Source organism: Sus scrofa, chromosome 9, assembly GCF_054392235.1.
Source record: "Sus scrofa isolate SSC_HxYL_T2T_F1_AM1 chromosome 9, Sscrofa_HxYL_maternal_Yorkshire_Landrace_v2.0, whole genome shotgun sequence".
In the NCBI taxonomy this organism is placed as follows: Eukaryota; Metazoa; Chordata; class Mammalia; order Artiodactyla; family Suidae; genus Sus; species Sus scrofa.
In genome coordinates this window covers 87027635-87048996 of record NC_139391.1, presented here as the reverse complement: position 1 = coordinate 87048996, position 21362 = coordinate 87027635, and the positions used below count along the sequence as shown (strand labels likewise).

At 36.7% G+C, this 21362-nt stretch overlaps 1 long non-coding RNA gene across 4 annotated transcripts in view; it reads right to left on the bottom strand.

The window, feature by feature from the left end:
- Positions 1 to 19121: 19121 nt before the first annotated feature.
- Positions 19122 to 21362, bottom strand: part of LOC102165070 (uncharacterized) — a 93915-nt gene continuing 91674 nt past the window's right edge. For 3 of the 4 annotated variants that reach the window (XR_014815889.1, XR_014815891.1, XR_014815888.1), the window contains one exon: positions 20575 to 20852. This is a non-coding gene — a long non-coding RNA (uncharacterized LOC102165070). Of the gene's footprint in view, positions 20853 to 21362 lie in introns of all 4 variants that reach the window. The other variant, XR_014815890.1, reaches the window with a different exon arrangement.

The following is a 21362-nucleotide window of genomic DNA, read 5'->3' as shown; positions in this document are numbered from 1 at the left end:
GCTATGATGCTGAACTTAGTGACTTATACTTATTAACTCAAAAAATAGCATTTTTTTTCTTTCTACGTTCTAGTTTAGTATGTTTTCCATCAGCCTTTAGGATTTCTCCTTATACATAGAATTCTGGGTCTAACTTTCAAGAGTTAACTAAGTTATCTCTACTCCTTGCAAACTATGCCCAGTTTCCAGGCAGATTTTCCTTCTCCCTGTTTGAACCCCATACCTTTATAATTAAAAACTCTGTTAAGAGTGGAATGTAAACATAATAGCTTCTATGAACTGAATCCTTTAAGTAGAAGCTCTAAGTGCTAATTTGGCCTTGGCCTAAAAAGGATTGTATGATATAGATATAATCTTTCCTCTTATTCTATACTTGGAGTAACTTAAGATAGATAGATAAACCCTTATCTAAGGTCACTTAGCCAACTAACCTGGTTTGTCTGGATCCTAAACATATGTGCTGAGAAAACACATTTGATACAAAGCCCTGGATTTGTCAGAGTTGGGAAGATCACAATGGCTGTGCACGGATCAGGGGCTCAGAAGCCCAGTGACATGATGACGACTCTCATGAGCCTGCTCACCCCTGACGGGCCTGACAGACAGTGCTCCTTGATCCCAGTGCTGGGTACAAATGAACCAATATTCCTCTTATATCCTAGTCATATCTTTCACTTGGTCAAAAAGATGGAACCAGTATACTTTTCTTCATCTTTTATTATATTGATTTAACCCAAATGCGAAACAGTTAAGTCTAGGAAAATCTATCTGAAAAGCAATGAAATGTTGCCTTATTTAATATTTAACTATTCTTTCAAAAATCTTGCTAAGATTATAAAGATTGATGAGATTGTGTTTCACAAAGAATTTTAATATTTCTAGATAAAAGCTTCAACTACAACTCATTTTCCCAGTATCAGGATATTGTTCTCATCTTCTAACATTTACAGAAAGCCTAGTGAGTGAAGGAAATTTGAATTTGTCAAAGACACCAACTCTACTCTTACTCTTGATTTTGTTTTTTGTGTTTGTGTGTGTGTGTGTGTGTGTGTGTGTTTTATCTTTTTAGGGTTGCACCTGGGCATATCGAGGCTCCCAAGCTAGAGATTAAATCAGACCTGTAGCTGCCAGCTTATACCACAGCCACAGCAATGCAGAGTCTTAGACACATCTGCAACCTACACCACAGCTTACGGCAATGCTGGATCCTTAACCCACACAGCAAGGTCAGGGATCAAACTCCTCACGGATACCAATCGAGTTTGTTAACTACTGAACCACTACAGGAATTCCAATTTTGTTTTTTTCACATGTATCATAGATGGTTATGGAAGGAGTTGATTACGTATTTCAAATTCATTCAAAAATACCTGGAAGCTGGGGCCTAGTCCTAAGGATGGTCTTTAAATACAATATCCATTTACTTTCAAGAGAAGAGATGTACAATTCAGAGTCACAAAGACTCGGTGTTTGAAAGAAAAAGTACTAAATCCACTGGTATGGTTGTAACCTACCTTCTGTATCTTGTCTGTAAGAATATGCATTCTGTTTATTGCTTTGTTTGCCCTCAAGCATGTCTTAGTGATTTTTATCATAGCCTTTAGTAAATCTGCCCAGGAATAAAGTGTTTGTTGCACCCCAGAAAAAAGTGGTATGTTTTTGCTACCCTGAATGCAATGAGAGTCAGGCTAGCCCTTGAGTTAAGTCTGGAGGTTGGAAATGTGGACACCTCACTTATCAGTGTTCCTCAGCTGAGGAAGAAGAGCAAAGCAGCTGGGATAGAAATAGGAAAGGAAGAATGATTATGCATGCATTTCATCCTAATTATGTAAAAGTTGATCAGTAGAATTTGTTAGTATATCAAGTTTTATTACTGCAAATAAGTTTTCCTCATGTATCTCACTGATTTTAATGCTGGGAAATTTAGAGAAACTTAAATGGATATATTATGATTATTATGGTTTTAATTCTCCTTTCAGAAATGACTGTCTATGCAACTCAAATTTATATAGAGGCTCCCCAAGTAGAAGGTATGAGTTCAACGTGAAGAGGCCTTTTCATTTAAGAAAAAAGCACAACTGCCAAGAAGGATGTATTATATTCAGAGAGATGGCTGTTTAGCACAATTAATACTTAAAATATTTCCTTCTTGTGTACCCTAACTGGCTTTATTCTCCAGGTTGATTTGACTAGTATGGTACTGTTTCAAAAATTAAAAATTTATATTTCATAGAGAATTGTATTTCAAAACTTGCTTCCTGAATTATGTCAGAACAGAGTCTATTGGACACTAAGAACTTTATTGCAAAGGATCTTATTTCTCCTTCACTTACCACAGCACCTACCATGTAATTACACTTAAATGTTGGCTGGAAAAACAAGTCATAGAACTATAAGCCTAACAGATAGAAGGATAATTAGGAGCCCATTCTGGGTGGCCTGTGTAGGAAACCATGTTGCATGTTGGAAAAGAGAAAGGTGCTTCCTTTCATACCCTAGTTGGAAGGTTGCAGCTAACTCAGCTTCCAAAGGGACCAGCAACTCCTCACCTCAGCATAAAAGGCCCCAACATCCCACTGGTACCAAGTCTCCTGCTCATAAGCAGCTAGGATTCCCAGATGACTTATTCAACAGCTGGTACCCCAAATCCCGACTGCCTATGTGTATTATCCCACAGATGAAATGATTCTCAGAACTGCACTGTAAGAAAGGTGAATAGCTCAAGCAGGAGTGAGGTTTAGCCATCAGAACAAATAGAACACACACCCACACAGCTGGGGCCCCATCCTCTATGTCTCTCAACCACATGATAGGAGGATCAAGGTAACTCGTGCTTTCCTTTCTCTGGATGAAATTTTCCTTTACCCCAGTAAAGCCTATTCCTTAACCTATACATTTTAACATAAGCCTATTCCTTAACCTACACACTATAACATAAATTAGTTCCCAACTCCTGAGATATGACAGATGAAGATCCATAGGCAAGGATTTTACAAGACAGATACCATCATCTCATTTTGTCATTTCAGTTCAATTAACATTTACTGAATATTTAATACGAAGCTGTGGATCAGACATTGTTTTGAATACAGCTATTAATACTTTATTTGGTAAGTTATTATCTTAATAAATTTAGCTGTGGAAAACTTTTGAAAAATCAATATTTAATTAGGTAGAAGAAAGACATTATCTATCAGAAGTACCATAGAGCAACAAGAAACTGATTATAAATAGTTGAGGAAGGATCTCTTGGAAGGCTTTGCCAAGGAAATGGATTTGAATTAAACATGAATTTTCAGACAAGAACTTCAGTCAAGTAAGAGCATTCTAGAAGTTATATACAACCTGAGCAGAAGCACAGAAGATAATTTTCCAGAATAGTTAGAAGTTGTGTGTGACTATAGATGAACATTTCTACAAAAATATCAAAGATCTGAGTGTGTAAATTGGGGTTATATGTTTTTATGTATATATGAGTTATTTATGTTTCATGTCAACAACGGTATTTTTGTATTTATCTCATTGAAAATGTGTTTACTCAGGAGGTTAATTGCTAGTATCTCATAGACTCTTAATACCAATGCAGCATCACCTAGTAACTAGAATGGAATCTTGATAAAAAAGGAACTTAACAGCATTTGGAAATAACACAGTGTTAAAGATTTTTTTCAGTACCAGAACTGTTAAGAAACAAACAATAGGCTCCATTCCCGAACTGGTATAGCTGGAATGTACTAAAATCCATTCTATACTGATTATTCAAGAATTTAGGAATTCCTGTTGTGACTCAGTGGTTAACGAACCCAACTAGGAACCACGAGGTTGTGGGTTCAATCCCTGTTCTTGCTCAGTGGGTTAAGGATCCGGCATTGCCGTGAGCTGTTGTGGTATAGGTCACAGATGCAGCTTGGATCCCACATTTCTGTGGCATAGGCCAGGGCTACAGCTCCAATTAGACCCCTAGCCTGGGAACCTCCATATGCCTCCAGTGCGGCCCTAGAAAAGACAAAACCAGACAAACAAAAAAAAAAAGAATTTTGCTAACAGTAGATCATCTCCGTGGAATGAACTTTATATAGAAGAAAAGACTGCTTATGTTTCTTATATTTGGGGTAAACCCGAATATGTCATTGTGGTATTTACTGCCACAACAGCCTGAGAGATAAGAATTTTGCATTGAATCTTAAGGTAATCGAACCCAAATTTAGAACGCTGAATCTAGATACAGGATTCCCTACAAAGCTGCCTCGTAGTACCTTATCGTATTACTCAAAATTGCTTAGCACTAAAACCATTAGCCACTTTTCACTGGACAGATTCTAAAATTGGAATCAGAGTCTAGTCAGAGTTTTGTGTTTGTTCCACCATCTATTTCAAAAATACACTATATACCTTTTTACATGTTCTCCAGTGAATTTATTTTCATGAAATATTGGTACATTGGTTTATGTTCTCCATGTTTCCCTGCCTGCACTCTTTTAAAAAAAAAAAAAAAATGTGAGAAGATGAATGGACTGCAAACCTGTTCAGTAGCATTAGTAACACATGGTTCTGAAATTTTACATTGTCATTACTTGAACTGACTGTTCCTCATTCATTATCGGAAAAGGCAGAGCCTCATTCCCTACTGGTTTCCATATGGAACACTACGTAACCATCCCCATCATTCACCTTCCATGCAGCAACAGGAAGATGTAGAATGAGATGTAGAATGACCTCCACTCCCCATCTAAGAAACTTACTATCACTGTTTCCAAAGCTGCCCGATTTATTGTAGCCTTAAGCCACTATCCACACAGGTACTAGATTTTACTGAGCCATTACAGTGGAAATATTATGGGAACTATTCCTGTCGATAGTATTTAAGTAAAAATTTGCAATTTATGTGTATCAGAGTCCTAAAATATATATAGATCGAATAGGCCACAAATACTTGACCAAATGAATTATTACTTGTATGCCCCCAAATAAAAGAAGTCACAGAACTTTTTTAAAGATAAAAATGGCCAAGTAAACAGTAAGAATATTATCAGTATATTACATAATTCCTTACAAAATGCTATTAAAAATTATGAATTATATTATAGCTGTTATAATGGTGTGTAGCATCCATTAGGCAAAAAGATTACAGGCACAAATCCATATAAATTTTTTAAAACACAAAGAAAAGGACATCCCAGTCATGGTAAACCCATCTCAAAAGGGCTTCCATGAATTGTATTTCAACTCAGATCTCTACTGTGTTGGAAATGGGTATTTGAACATCCCTATTTCCTCATGTTTACCTTTTCAGGTAATGGTTGGTATTTATCTCCACTGAATTAAAGTAACATCTAGAGAGCTATCTTATCCACGATGTCCCTATCAAATGTCAAGGAAATGAGCTGGCTGAGAAGATGGTACTCACCAGGATTCGTTGAACAGAGGTGAAGTCAACAAGCCAGCAAGACCTGCTAATTACCTTACTCTATCAGTTTTTAGAGCAGATTGCTCTGTGCCTTACCTGCCTCTCTGAAGACTTGATTAAAGAATTTTAAATTTTTTTTAAAAAGTGTTTTCATTACTATTCTTGATATTCACAAACTGTCACTCATTTTTTTACCATCAGAGTAAGTTTCTGCAGTGGAGCTAGACTGAGCTATGGCCATTATAATTTCAGTAAGATTTGTGCCAATTAAGGTCCATGAGGCCGATTGACCCTTGTAACATAAATAAGTTTATCTATTTGGAAAAATCTTTATGAAATGGTTTGAAATAGTAAACCCTAAAATATCTTTCTAGATTGAAAAGTTGACATTTTTCTAAAAGAAACCATAATACTGCAATTCTATTTCAACTACTGAAATCCTTACCACTTTTATATACATTAATGCTACAAAAAACAGCCCTTGACAGATTAAAAACATACATTTTTAAATTTTTATGCTATAGGACATAATTCTATAAAATGTTTACAGAAAATATTTTTCATTCCCTATCAAAGTATTAATGCTGCAAATTTATAGAGAATAAAACTTGAACTAAACCATAGATTGCCATGAATTAAAAAAAAAATTTTCTTGTGTGTGTGTGATCACACAGTGGAAACCTTTGTTAATCAAGAGTTTACACTGCATACCAATGCATCCCCTTCACACTGGCTATAGAAATATCTCTTTATCTAAGGGCACCCTCCATCATTTTCATATATTCGCATAATATAGTTTTTCCAATACTGTTAAGTTTTCAAAGTTTCGTTCCCATGTGGCACAAATTTCCCATTACACAGTTTATTTCCTACTTACCATATTATCAGTTGAGAACATAATAAAGAGAGACTTTGTATATGTAGGCTTTTAAAATTCCCATTCAGGGATTAAATGAAATTGAACCTATTTTAATGTATATGACCCATATTGAAATGTGTATTATTTTGAATATAATATTTTATGGAAGATGACTCTATGAAGTTGTCTCATTCATAAGATGAAAAAATGACATTTCATGATGTATTACTTCCTGACATTAAAGCTTTTATGTAACGGCTTAGCCTTTCGAATCTCCCAGTTATCAGGTTTCAACACATTGTACTGGTTGACATTCAAAGTCTCTACAAGCTCATGTGGCATTTCAAGCCCAACTGTCATTATCTGGTTGCCTGACAATAGATTTTCCTCTGGACTGAAACCCAGTGACCGAACTGACACCACCAAGAGAGAATGAATACATTACGTCCAAGTAGATCTAATAAACCTCATTAGCAATCCTTGAAAACATTTTGTTTCCCAGGAATTTTCTGTTCTTAATGATTTGGCTTTAATGTGAGATCATTCAGTTTCAGTTTCAATTCAACCGTTTCAAAGAAATCTAGTCCATTTAAAGCCATCTGCAACAATTCTATTCCTCCCTTCTCGGGAAAGCTTCTTAAGAAATTTGTTTTTCCCCTTATATCAGGGAACAAGTATTAAGGATGGCTTTATTACTAAATATCACCCAAGTTCCCTTTTCTTCATTCTGTACTACTACTGTTTACCCACTTCCATGTTTTTCTGACATTTCTGTACTTATCTCTTTCCCCAGCTCCATCCCAAATGACCTCCATTGTACCTCAGTTATTGCATTTAGTTCTTTCTTCTTCCTCCCACCCATGCTTTGTTTCTTTCTATCTACCTTAAACATGTCTTATAAAATCTTTCTTTCAGTGTCTCAAATATAGTCTTGTATGCAATTATTAGACTGAAGTTTATTCACATTTGGGTTTTGCTGACCTGTCAACTTAAGATTCTTAAAATCTTTGTCATAAGCAGTCAGGAAGTGATACCTAATAAAAACAACATACACTAAGTTCTTAATGGCAAGCTCTCTAATAATTGCTTTACATTTATTTTATGTTAAATGAACAGCAAGATAAGTGATTGATATAGGTACCTCAGATATGAATGGATAAATACAAAGATAGTTTTTTACACTACTATTACCTTGAATTATTTCACACCTGTTTGTTATTCACTTTTACTCCATAAACTTGGACAAGTTTTCCTATTATGAAAATTTTTTTGTATCACAACTCTTCTAGTTATGATAGGCATAGAATTAAACAGAGAAATCAATAATGTAAGATCAGCCTTTCTTCATTGAAAGGGAGCAAGAGAGCAAGAAATGCTTTTTGCCAAGTTATCTTTTTAAAGTATCTCCAACCTATTATGTTTGTATACCAACATCCTACAAAACCCCACATCCAAGGCCACAAAACAAGGCTCTGGGTCCCTGCACCCATGTCTCCTTCCATTCTGTGACCCAGGCTCTTCGGTCAAACAGAAAAGACCTAGAACTATGGAGGGAGAGAGTTCTTTTCTGGTGAAAATGGGAATCAAGTCTCTAATATGAGCCCGGAGATTCTTACTTTCTTTACTCAATGACTACTCACTGCAGCAAAGTATGTAACTGATACACCTCTCTTTAGTTAACTCAAAAACACTATAAGGTAGCTGACTAAATTTCTACCTCCCAATGCCCAGATCACTTTGTCAGCCATTGTCCTATGCAAGGAAATCGTAACTTCAAAGAGCAAATGGAAAAATGAGCTGCTAACCTAGTCATTTAAAGGAAGATTTCTGTTTCGCCTCATTTCCCCAATTCCTCCTGTATTTTTTAAGGGTGAAAGATTTTTCCATTTCCTCAAAAAAAAAGGTATGAAAAATGGTATTTAAAGAATATGGCACAGGTAAGATTTTACAGATAGGTTTTTAAAACTAACATTTAAAACCAACTTATATTTGACAGCTAATATTCTAATATACATCAATAGTCTCTACAACAGATAAACTGTATTTTTCTTACTTTAGAGCAAGGATTTTTAATCGTGGTTGATTTTGCTCCCTAGGGGACATTTGGCAATGTCTAGGAATATTTTTGTTATCTCAACTTCTCCAGGGCCTCAAGTAGGCTAAGGACAAGAGATGAAGAGTGCTGCTAATCTCCCACAATGCGCAGCAGAGTCTTCGACAACCAGAATTATCTGGTCCGAAGTTTCAACAGTGTGCAAGCTGAGAAAGCCTGCTACAGGAGGAAGTTTCTGGGACACGTTATTTTAATATTAGAACATGTGAAGAAAAATAAATGAATCCAGTGAGTAGTTCAACAAAAGATGTTAATACGTCCCCTTTTGTCTTTAAAAAAGATCTGAAGAAGCAAAGATAGAAGAGAGGAGGATAAATGGGAGAAGGCGTGGTTTATACACATCATGTTTATCTAATTAAATCCCCATGACAGCCCAATAAGAACGTAGGAATATCATTAAATGGTGGTTAAGGGCTTGAGCTTTGCAGGCAGCATTCTGGGTTCATCTTCCCATGCTCATGTTTTAGATATATAATGTCTGGCAGTTTAACCTCTGTTCACCTCTGTTCCTCACCTATAATACAAGGATAAGAAAAGTATCTAGGAGTTCCCATCATGGTGCAGTGGTTAATGAATCCAACTAAGAACCATGAGGTTGTGGGTTCAATCCCTGGCCTTGCTCAGAGGGTTAAGGATCCGGCATTGCCGGGAGCTGTGTTGCAGATGCAGCTCAGATCTGGCATTGCCATGGCTGTGGTGTAGACTGGTGGCTACAGGTCCGATTAGACCCCTAGCCTGGGAACCTCCATATGCCACAGGAGCAGCCCTAGAAAAGGCAAGAAAACAAAAAACAAAAAACAAAAAACAAAGAGCAAGTATATCATAATGTCGTCAGGATAAAATTACTTAATGTAAGTAGTATGTGTGGAGGAGGAGGCTCTAAAGCACTTACAGGTGTTTGCCTTTATTGGAATGATTATTTTGATTACCATAATTGCCATCATAACTGCATAGTTGAGAAAACTGGGGCGCAGAGTTCTTAACCTAATAGCTTATAGGTGGCACAGCGTGAACTGGACTGCACCCCCACCTTACTCCAAGCAGGGTGCATGAAATCACTCATCAGAGACTTGGCCAAAGCCAAGGCATTGCTCTCGTGTCTCTTGGAGGCTCTGTCTTGTCCAATTATTAGCCTGGTTGTGAAACTGTGTCTTTCCCTAAGCAATTCAGACTTCAGAACTTGATTATTTTTGTTTTCAAAACCCAAGTTTGTTTTGGATGCACTTGAGTTTATTTACCCATCAATTCAACATCTGAACAAAATAATGCTGGCGAAGAACCAGTGTGGCTTTAGCCCATGACAGTTAGTGCACTATCCTCTGAGCTTTCTGCTAACAGGAAGATTCACTTCACTTATTGCTAGCTGCTGCTTCGCCCTCCTGCTCTTCAAGTTTTCTCTATCCCTCTCCCTCTTTCAACTCCCACCCTTATTCTTCACACTCTGTAACTTCAAACATTCCGTAGGAAAAAATAAAGCACTAAAATTATTGGTCTCAAGTTACTAGGAGTTAATCAGTTCAATAATAAACAGAATAAGACCATTCCCACATATCTAACTTAGCTTTATCACTGTAAGAAAGTTTTTTTTTCCTGTATTTGGCATTTTCACCATCTTCTGCCTCAGAAACAAACACTGTATTATAAACTGTTAACCAATACTCAGTTTTTATCTATTTAGACAATTTGACACTTCCTTAACAGTCAGTCATTTCTGCATCCAGATATTCCTTAGTGATTGCACACCAGTTCCCACTATTTTGGTTACAGCAGCTGAATTGAGTTTCACTTCATGAATTGAGCATGTCCTTATTATGACATTATTGCCACTTTCAACTCCTAAACGTTCAACCCCTGAAAAGCCAACCAAGCCAACAAACCACACAATGCAACATTTCCAGGTCCTCATAAAATCATTTAGTCTTTTTCTTATCCTTAAGCCATAATGAAGATTTCTTTAACCTAGATTACTTTGTTTTCACTCTTCTATTAATGTTTTTAATTTTTACTTTTCTTTGCTTCCCTTTAACGTAATAATAGAATAACTCCTTACTGGCAACTATGAAAAAGTTTCAGGTTTTTAAAAATTAACTCTCTTGCACTATTTTCCATTCTTGCCAATCCATCACTTGATAGTATCCATTCTATTTTTTCTCCTAGGTTTACATGTAAATCAAATTCTTGCTCCCCAACAGCCCTAATATCACCATGATCAGCAACAAATATGACAAATAGCAGTGAGAACTTCATCTCACTAGGAGTAAAGGAGCAAAAATGGAGAAAGGGTCGAGAAAAGAGTTTGCTCACAAGCCAAAGCAGGAGTATTTCACAGAGTGCCTTTTCACATTCTTTATCATAAAAGCGCTTGAATTAGTTTCCTATTGTTGCTGTTACAAACTACTGCACACAGTGAGTGAAAACAATACAAATTTGTTAACTTACAGTTCTGGAGGTCAGAAGTTCAAAATGAGCTAAAAACAGAGTGTTGCCAGAGCTGTGTTTCTCTCTGAAGGTTCTATGGGAAAAATTCTATTTTCTTGTTTTTCCCAGCTTCCAAAAGCTGGTGGACCCTACCCCCATTTCTAAAGCCAGTAGCGGCAGGTTAGACCTTTCCCACACTGCCTCCTCTGATGCCACGCCCTCCAGCCTTGGTTTATAAGGACACTTGTGATTACATTGGGCCCAGCTGGATGATCCAGAATAGGCTTCACATAGCAGGGTCCTCTGATTAGCATCATTAATTCCATCTGCAACATTAATTCCCCTTTGTCTTGAAACATACCATACTCATAGTTTCTGGGAATTAGAATGTAGACATCTCTGGAGGAGGGATTACTCTGTCTGCTATAATGCTTATTTGTTGTGAGGAGTTTCTTTTGGTCAATTTTAAATCATATAAATTAGATAATAGTTAGAACTGTAAATCTCTCAATACCTCTTAAAATCCCAGCGTGCTCACTCTCAGAACAAAAGTTATAAGAAAACTTATGGAATAATTAATAGGCTTTTCATAAATTGGTAAAACAAAACAAAAACAAAAACAAAAATGCTTAATAGAACCAAACTGTCTTTAGCATTTAACTGATTTTTGTTCTAATAAGCATTTTTAAAACTTTTAGTATAAGTAATACATAAAAGAATAATATCGTTACAAATTAGCAATAGATATTATAAAGTTAAAATCCTTCCTAACTCCATTACAATGGAAAGCAGTTATCTTTTTTATATACATTCATTCAGACCCTATTATCATAGAACTATTTCTATGTCAGTAATTACATATTTAAAATTATGATGACTAAATAATACTTTATTATATAGCTGTATTATAATTTATACTGCATGTTCTGTGGGATTTGGGGCTACTTTCAAAAGATATGATAAATATCATTTATCACATAAAAGATACTCAGGCAACTATCTCTGAATATCTCTGTATACTGTATCCTTAAGACTAATTACTAAAAGTAAAATTGCTTGGTCAAAGATTATGCTCATTTTTTAGCAGTCATTATTTATGCATACTATATTAGTTTTTAAGAGACATATTCATGAACTATTAGTCTGGAAGTGAAGTTTAATTTTGCTCCATAATAGAAAGTATTTCAATTCTTCTAATTTTGTAATTTTAAGAAAACTTTTCATGCAAATGGCAGCATTATAAGAATGATTATTAGTAGTCAGCAAAGAATGCAGTGTAGTCAGTCCATGTTTTCTGAGTAAATGGATGAATGACCACTTTTGCTTAGGGTTATGTAGGGCTGCAAAATTTAATCAGCCTAGATGGCATGAGTAATCTTACAAGCATACCCTGAGCAGCACCAACACATCCACAGAGTTCCTTAATGTTTTTGTCAAATGACAGGTTGTATTGTTTTGGAGCAGTGACTCTCAACGTTGGCAGCACACTGCAGTCACCTGGGAAGTTTTAGAAACTACTGCAGAGTAGGCATTGATTTTAAAAGCTCCCCAGAAGTTCCCGTTGTGGCGCAGTGGTTAACGAATCCAACTAGGAAGATGAGGTTGCAGGTTCGACCCCTGGCCTTGCTCAGTGGGTTAAAGAGCCAGTGTTGCTGTGAGCTGTGGTGTAGGCCAGAGGCTACAGCTCCGATTAGACCCCTAGCTTAGGAACCTCCACATGCCACGGGAGTGGCCCTAGAAAAGACAAAAAATAAAAATAAGAAAATAAAAAAAAATAAAAGCTCCCCAGGTGATTCTGCTGTGCACTCAAGGTTTTAGATTCTACCGCTCAGGCTTTGAACCAGACTAGATGGTTAAGTCAGAGTCTCCAGGGGTAGGATGTGGACAACTGCACTATCTAGAGCTCTCCAGGTGAACGCCCTGTGCAGACCACATTGAGATCCAATCAGGGTCAGTTCTCCAACCCATGCATTTTACAGGTTCATGCTAATGAGACCTGAGCAACAGTCTCATTATTCTTCCCCCAAAGCTAAATGGCTGATTAGATGCCACGTTAGAGATCACGCCACATTTAGCCTAGAGATTCAAAGCACAGCAGAAACCATTTTAAAAGATAAGGCTATTTTTTCAGACTACCAAAAATAGATGAAAATATAGCATCATTTAGAATCTCCAAAGAACTAGCCAATTATACATGCATTATCTATGCACTGCTCCTGCACTCTCTGGTCAGATGATCTACTGAATTACCCAGGGTCATCTTGCACTCAGATGACTCTGAAATGCCTTTGAACTAAATCTGAGGAGACCATTGGGGTTATGAGTGTTACACCCCTGAGTGGTTCTATGTCCCAGTAATTGGTCCACTAATGTGTTAATGGCTGGAGTCTAACAGAATGAAAACAATAGGAAAAGAGAAGATATTAGCATTAGAGCACTGACTGTTCTGTGCAGGGTTTCCTGTGTGGAAAATCAAACGACTTGCTACTAATTGTTTGTGTGCAAAAGTCTTTGGCAAGAAAGCCAACAAAAGCACTGGATAGTGTGTCAGCTCAAAGCAAAACACGTCAAATTATGTATTCAGCAAGTCCTTATTATCAGAACCCTGGTCATGTGAGTCACTTGCTTTTTACTTAGGCTTCAGGAGGCCCTTCCTGTGAACAGAATGTCTGGCCTATTAAACGAGAGCTGCCAAGTAAGAGCCACAGGTGGCCAAGACTTGGCAAGTGATAAAACACCAGCCACACTGAAGACAATAAAAAACGGACAGGATTGTTCATCTGGTTTTCAATATGTACATACAGAACAAAAGAGTTTCTTGGGGAAAGCTGAGTTTTATGATTGAACAAAAACCTAATATATTTCCCTAATATATTACCAAGCCCCTACTTAAGATTTGTGAATTTTTTTATGCAAAGTCACTGATTTGAAACTCCATATAAAAAGAAAGTATTATAGCTGAATAATAAGTAGCTATATTCTATTACTTTCCCCCCTGCTTCTTCTTGTCTTTAAGGATTGTCTTTAATCCTTGTCCTAAGAATTCTCCATTGATATTTACATTCTCCTTTACCTTGGAGAAAAGGCACATCTGTGTTTACGGAGAACTTGCTGAGTCCATGGTTAAACTTCATCTTCTGTCTCACTCCTGGCCACAGTACATAGCCAATGGATGCTCACAAGATGTCATTCATGTAATTCTACAGACCTTTGCCCTTTCTCTCTTAACAGTTATGTTCATTGTATTTCTTATCAGCCTGATCCTTCAAGCCCCTGAGATACTCATGCTGACCCAAATCTTATTGCACAATAAGATTTCCATTTTACTCTATATTGTGTTCTGTATACCATCCAGTCTCAACAGTATATATTGACGTCCTGCAAATGAACATATGTATAATGAAGAGCATGTGAGCAAATCCTGGCACCTGCCTCTGGACATCTATTTGTTCCTCCAGTTCTCTGGGGTTATAAACTCCAGCCCCGGTTATGTAGTGACCGAAAACCAGGACCAGAGCCAGGGAAATTTTGACCCATTCCAGGCTCTGCCACTTTATACATGATTAACCAGAGTGAACGATTTCAGGGTCCTGTTTTCTTTATCCATAAGCTACAAATACAATTTTTACAGTATTTTCTTCAGAATGGTTGTTAAGGTCATGTAAGCCAATGAAAAGTAACCATCTTCAAAAGTCATATGATTAAAAATTTGTGTCAGAATTTCTATATTTCCAATTTTCTTATAGTTTGAAGAAAACTTAAAATGTAAATTGTCTAACTTACAATTAAGTGTAAAATTTCATTCTTGGAGTTCCCATCGTGGCGCAGTGGTTAACGAATCCGACTAGGAACCATGAGGTTGCGGGTTCGGTCCCTGCCCTTGCTCAGTGGGTTAACGATCCGGCGTTGCCGTGAGCTGTGGTGTAGGTTGCAGACGCGGCTCGGATCCCGCGTTGCTGTGGCTCTGGCATAGGCCGGAGGATACAGCTCTGATTGGACCCCTAGCCTGGGAACCTCCATATGCCGTGGAAGCGGCCCAAGAAATAGCAAAAAGACAAAAATAAATAAATAATAAAACTGTTATTAAAAAAAAATTCATTCTTATCTCTGGTAAATGGATATCAGTTTCTGCTTGAATATATTTAATGGTGGGAACGCCTTCTGTCTGAAATTAACCAACTCTAGTCTTAATAATGTGTATTTATCCATGAGAGTTTAAAAAAAAAGCACCATCTCTGGCAGAGCTTATAAATTGACAAGATTTTTACCACAGATATTAGGAAAGAGAAATAAATGGCAATTTGTTCCCTTGTTTCTTTTTGCTTCTTGTGATTATCACCAAAAGATAATTTACAATTATATTCAAACCTCTTATTTAAAAGAAAATTAGTATAAGTCAGAGAACAAGCATATAGACAATCATTTTCTACTCTCAAACTTTGAGTCCTGCACTCTGAGATATTAGAGGGTCCATCTTGCAGTGATTTTTAAATTCAACAAATCTAGGTTTAACTTACAAATAGATAACAATAAGTGAACAGTGATAAGAATATTAAGAGGCAGTAAAAGATTATGGGCCAAAAGGAATTTTTGTGTAATTGTGGATAACAAAGACTACTCCTATGATGCCAAAAGCATATGAGAAGCGCTCAAAACATTATTAGGGAAATGCAAATTAAAATTACAATAATGCATCAATACACAAGCAGACTTTTGACCAGGAGAATAACTGACAATACAAAGTGATAGTGAAATGCAGAGTGGGAGTTCCCGTCGTGGCGCAGTGGAAACGAATCCAACTAGGGACCACGGGGTTGTGAGTTTAGATCCCTGGCCTTGCTCAGTAGGTTGAGGATCCCGCGTTGCCATGGGCCGTGGTGTAGGTGACAGATGCAGCTCGGATCTGGCATTGCTGTGGCTGTGGCATAGGCCAGCAGCTCTAGCTCCAATTGGACCCCTGGCCTGGAAACCTCCATATGCTGTGAGTGTGGCCCTAAAAGGCAAAAAAAAAAAAAAAAGAAATGTAGAGACTAGAACTCTTATACATTGTTGGTGGGAGTGACAGTTGTAACAACCACTTTGAAAAATTATTTGTCTATATATTAAAACTAAAAATATCTAGGACCCAACAAATCTGAACCTGGGAATGCACTCAAAAATAACGAGTTCTTAGATCCACTGAGACATGAACAAAATGTAAATAGAACCTTTATTCATAATTGTTCAGAACTGAGTTGATTCTAATGTCCCTCAACAATAGAATGGATAAATCGTGTGGTATTCATGCTCTCCCTAATGAAAAAGAACAAACCGGTAGTACTACAAGCAAAGACTTAATGAATCCCACAGGCAAAAGCAGACAGACTCAAACGAGGAAATGCTATATGATTCCCTTTACTTGAAGTTCAAAAATGGGAAAAATGAACTCATGATGATAAGTTATAATAATGGTTACCTTTGTGTGCAGATACAGAGAAGGGCATAAGGGAACCACTTGAGGTGCTGGAGATATTTCATATCTTGATCCATTGGTAGTTTCACAGGCATCTACAATTATAAAATTTAATTTATTTGATAAATCTAAGAAGTGTGCATAGAAAAACTATCAGTAGAGGCTTATAGCTTTATAATATTATAGTTTAAAACATAAATTCATCTTTTTCCGTCTCAGCACCTTTAGAACACACCAAAATAATACTGTGTGCAACACAGTCAAGTTGGGAAGAGTTGCCAAGAGCTTAATTTGAATTAATTATTGTGTTTGAAAAGAAAAGCTGCCTTTATAATTGTGTATCTTGATAGTAGGCAAGTATATTTAGCATGTTGAAATGTCCTTCTGTTTACTTAATATAAGAGTTTACTAAAATGAGTTGCATAGTTTCTCACTGATGAAAGCATTCATGAAAAATAAATATATTTTAAGTAGCAGTTACTTTGTTTACTACAAAGGCAAATTAGGAATATCTGGGTCAAAAAATGGTTTTAACTGAGACGGATTTGTTATTTTTGGAATTCTATAGCAAAGTTGAACTAAAATGACTTTTACCACATCACTTTCTCAAAAAAAAAAAAAATGGAATTTGCTAAAGAAAGCAGTCACTTGGAAAATTGTTCCAATAGTTTACCCCGAGTATCATGAACTTGAGGATGCAAAATTTCTAGTCACTAATTCTCTGAGGCAAACACTTTGGGAAGAGAGATGTGATTCATCCTGACCATGACCTCCCTTCTCTGATAAATCTACAGCTGCCTATGCACCCAGGTTCATTCAATACTTTCACTTATTCAAACAATTCTAATGGCAGCTACCTCCCTTAAAGAAGAGTATGAGAATAAAAGTAATCTTACTCTTTCATTGGTAATAAGATAAACATTAAAAATAGAGAAAACCAACTACTTAAAACATCCAGTACTTAAATTAGGAGTTCGGGATTAGCATATACACACAACTATATATAAAATAGATAATCAACAAAAGCCTATAGTATAGCACAGGAAATTTTGTTCAATAATCTGTAATAACCTATATGGGAAAACAATCTGAAAGAGAATGGATGTATGTATATGCATAACTGAATAACTTTGCTATAACCTGAAACTAACATAACATAAATCAACTATACTACAATATAAAAATTAAATTTAAGAAAAAGGGTTTGCAAAAAAAAAAAGCAACAGAGAGAGAAAGTGTTCAGAGTAGAGAGAGAGCAGAAAATACCTAACTCCTTCATGAGAATTTTTTTTCAATTGAATGGAAAGAGAAATTAATCAGACAAAGGAAGGAGGGGAAAAGATCCATTATAGAATTGAATATCAAATGCTTATACCTTTCATAATGTCATATGACATTACCTGAGTGGGGTCTATGAAAATAAAGGGAACATTTTTGAGAAGGGTCCAGAAACCCTCCTTCTCGAGGCCCAAGCTCCCCAGAGAGCAAGCTTTCAGAGTCTCCCCTGATAGAAAGGGACTGCTCATCCTCAGCACCACCACCGACCTCTACTATCCTCTTAAACCCCTGCCTTCCAAATCCTCACCCTACACTTGTGTTTTCATTTTTTTTTTTAATTTATTGAAAAAGCAGAAACTATGGTATAAAATGCAAAGAAAATGTTCTAGTTTCTGGGGAATAGTCCAACTCTTTGGGCTTTAAAAAAAAAATATTCAATAAATTTCTACTATATTCAAAGCACTATAATAAATTCAGGAAAATAAAGAGTATTAAAGGAAAATAAAACACATTCTATGAAAGGTTGACATCAAATTGCTTAAAATCCTGCAGGGGGAACTGGAGTTGTGGAGCTGTTTGAGACCAAGGACGTAAAAGAGAGAAAGGATATCCTAAATGCATCATATCTGGAACAATTAAACTTTACTCTTTCATGGGAAATAAGGGCATTTTAGCTAGTGAAGTTCATTTAAAAATCTGATCCCCAGTGTCACGGTGAAAGTGGAGTCCAAGATGATGTTTAAGGATGGGAGGGTAGGACAGGGCTGAACTCTGTGAAAAAGTATAGGGTAAAACAATAATTCTGTTTTTAGGAGGCTAAGTACATGGAACTATTGCCAGCACTACTTACCTTTGGAAGCTTCAGAAATTCCTAGGTTGATGGATCTAGGGGAGTGATCTGGTTGAAGAAAGGTAAGCAGACTTGCCTTCAAGCTTAATTTTCATTACAAGCAAATCATTGTATTTGGCATGGCTTAGGAGAGGCCAATGGATAATGTCTGTCTTCCCATATTCTCCTTTCCCTCCCCCACATCGCTTGGTGCCTCCACTGACTGTGAGTAAAATTAATAGTAAAGAACACGAAGTGTATAGCACAGGGAAATTTACTCAATATTGTGTAATAACCTATATGGGGGGAAAAAATCTGAAAAAGAATGGATATATGTATATGTGTAACTGATTTACTTTGCTGTATGCCTGAAATTAGCACGACTTTGTAAGTCAACTAAACTACAGTAAAATTTTAAAAAAACAAAAGAACATGAAGAAAAAACAAGAAGCTAGTTCCTAATAAGTTTAAAGGCAAAAATTTAGAATAACCAGATATTGTTTATCATTTCAGAATCAAATGATAATTTGCATAGCTATCTACAGGTTGATGATTCTTGAATTTTTATTGGTTACTGAGGTGAGAAAAAGATAGTCTCTCCCTTCCAAAGTACCTATATTTGTCTACCCACACATACGAAAATTGTACCAATTTGGTGAAGAATATGGATCATATTTTGTGTTTCTTTTAACCCACTGAGGAATCTGTTCCCCTCAGCCTCCTAGCAGCCCACCCCGACCCCAAATGTTTGGAAGCCAGAGATTGTTTCTATTTTCTTACTGCTCACTTTATTTTTCCACACAAACATCCTCCACCATAAAAGGAAATACATAGATGGCTTGCAAATACAAATCCTATGAAAATCCAGGAATTTCTGTATGATTCTTTAATTTGGTACTCATTATTGTCGCTGATCTTGGATTTTTAGAGCAATAAAGAAATAATGGAGTTCCCCTTGTAATGAACCTGACTAATAACCATGAGGATACAGGTTCCATCCCTGGCCTCAGTGGGTTAAGAATCTGGTGTTGCTGACAGCTGTGGTGTACGTCACAGACGCAGCTCAGATCCCACTTTGCTGTAGCTATGGTGTAGGCTGGCAGCTGCACCTTCAATTCAACCCCTAGCCTGGGAACTTCCATATGCTGCTGGTGTGGCCCTAAAAAGACAAAAAAAGAAAAAAAGGATGAAGGGTTATTTGAGTAAAAATTTTGACTTTGGTGTCTGTAACAGACTGCCTTTATGTACTATAGCTTTTGGTATATCTCATTACAAATAGAAGTAAATTATCAAAGTAAAACAGCCCCATCCCCCAAGTGGAGTTCTATTAATAAAAAATGGAGGTCTGAAGCCATAGTAATAAAATGCTTAATGCTAATAATTTATTTGCCTTAATAACATCTATCAGGCTTACAAATGCAAACAAGACAAAAATATGAAAATTAAAATTTTTTTCTTCAAAATATTTTTTAATTCCTTCAAAAGAAATAGAAATAAATAAATACCCATGAAAAATAAAATTAATTTATTTCAATGTTTTTCTTTTGTCCCTCTAGGGCCACACTCGCAGCATATGGAGGTTTCCAGGCTAGAGGTCAAATCACAGCTGTAGCCTCAGGCCTACACCAAAGCCACAGCAATGCAGGATCCAAGCCATGTCTGCAACCTACACCATAGCTCACAGCAACGCTCTGCAACCTACACCATAGCTCACAGCAACGCTGGATACTTAATCCACTGAGCAAGGCCAGGGATCGAACCCACGTCCTCAAGGATGCTAGTCAGGTTCATTAACCACTGACCACAAAGGAAATTCCTATGTCAAGATATTAAATTATTTATAGCAATATTCCAATCCCTTCTGAAAATAATCTTTTGAACAGTCTCATGGACTAAAATTTTAAAAAGAAAAACAGGTTATTAGTCAGTATTTAATAAAATGTTGCTCCATATTGCTTTTGAGATTGTGTAGCTAGACGTACTAAAGAAGTGAATAACAGACATTAGAACTTAACACCATTAAGCTAATTAAGTAGATGGGTAAATAATACTTGCTACAGAATTTTGAAATTCTGGGCCCTGAAATGGTCAAATTTTCTTTTATAATACACAGCAATAATAATGAAGGAATTATAGCATTTTTTAGTTGTATGTGTTGCTGAAACTCAGCCCCTGTCCACTGCCCACTGGTGCCAGAAAGAATCACAGAGACAGAGTATTGGGTAAAGGAAAAAATATATAATTATTGCTTTGCCAGGCAAAGGAGGCCATAGCAAGCTAATGCCCAAAGACTGTGGTCTTCTAAAGGAGAAAGATAAGAATTGCATGTAGTTTTACAACCTAAAAGGAGGAAAACAGGGCTTCAGATAAAAAATCAAGGTTGGGGCAGACTTGCATTCTTCTTTCTTTGGGGAATCTTAGTCATCAAAGCTGGTGTCAGGAGATTTCAACATGATCCTTGTGGTCATCTTCTTGGTTATGGCATCTTGACTTTTCCTGGAATAACAGTTTTTTGCAAAAAGAGCATATTGATCAGAGATTAGACCTAGGAAGATTCCTGAAAAATATAAAGTGCTTGTAATGTTTAACCCACAGGCAATTGTGGTCACGGTGCCTTTAGCTCACAGGTGATTGTGTTTAGGGGGTAATCCAATGAGGGAGAAGCAGAGGAAGGACTCCAAGTTGTTCAATTTTAAAATATTCGTTTCTAGGCTACTCATTTCTAAATGAGCATAAGGAACATAACTTTTCTCTTAGGTGTATAAGATGCCTACATCATTATGTGTCTCCTTTGAGAGGGACCAGGATCCTGCCCTAAGGCTGTACAATTGCTGCTTAACTGTTCCTCCCTTGTCTTTACATCCCTTCCCTTGCCTGATTAGCAACTCTCTGAACCTGCCCCTTGGAAATTAGGAAAGGCCGTGAAGGCTAAGTGAGGTTCCTTTCCTAAAAATAAGAAATGGAGGACCCAGAAAGACTTCTGTACCCGGGAGCCACTCAGGTCCC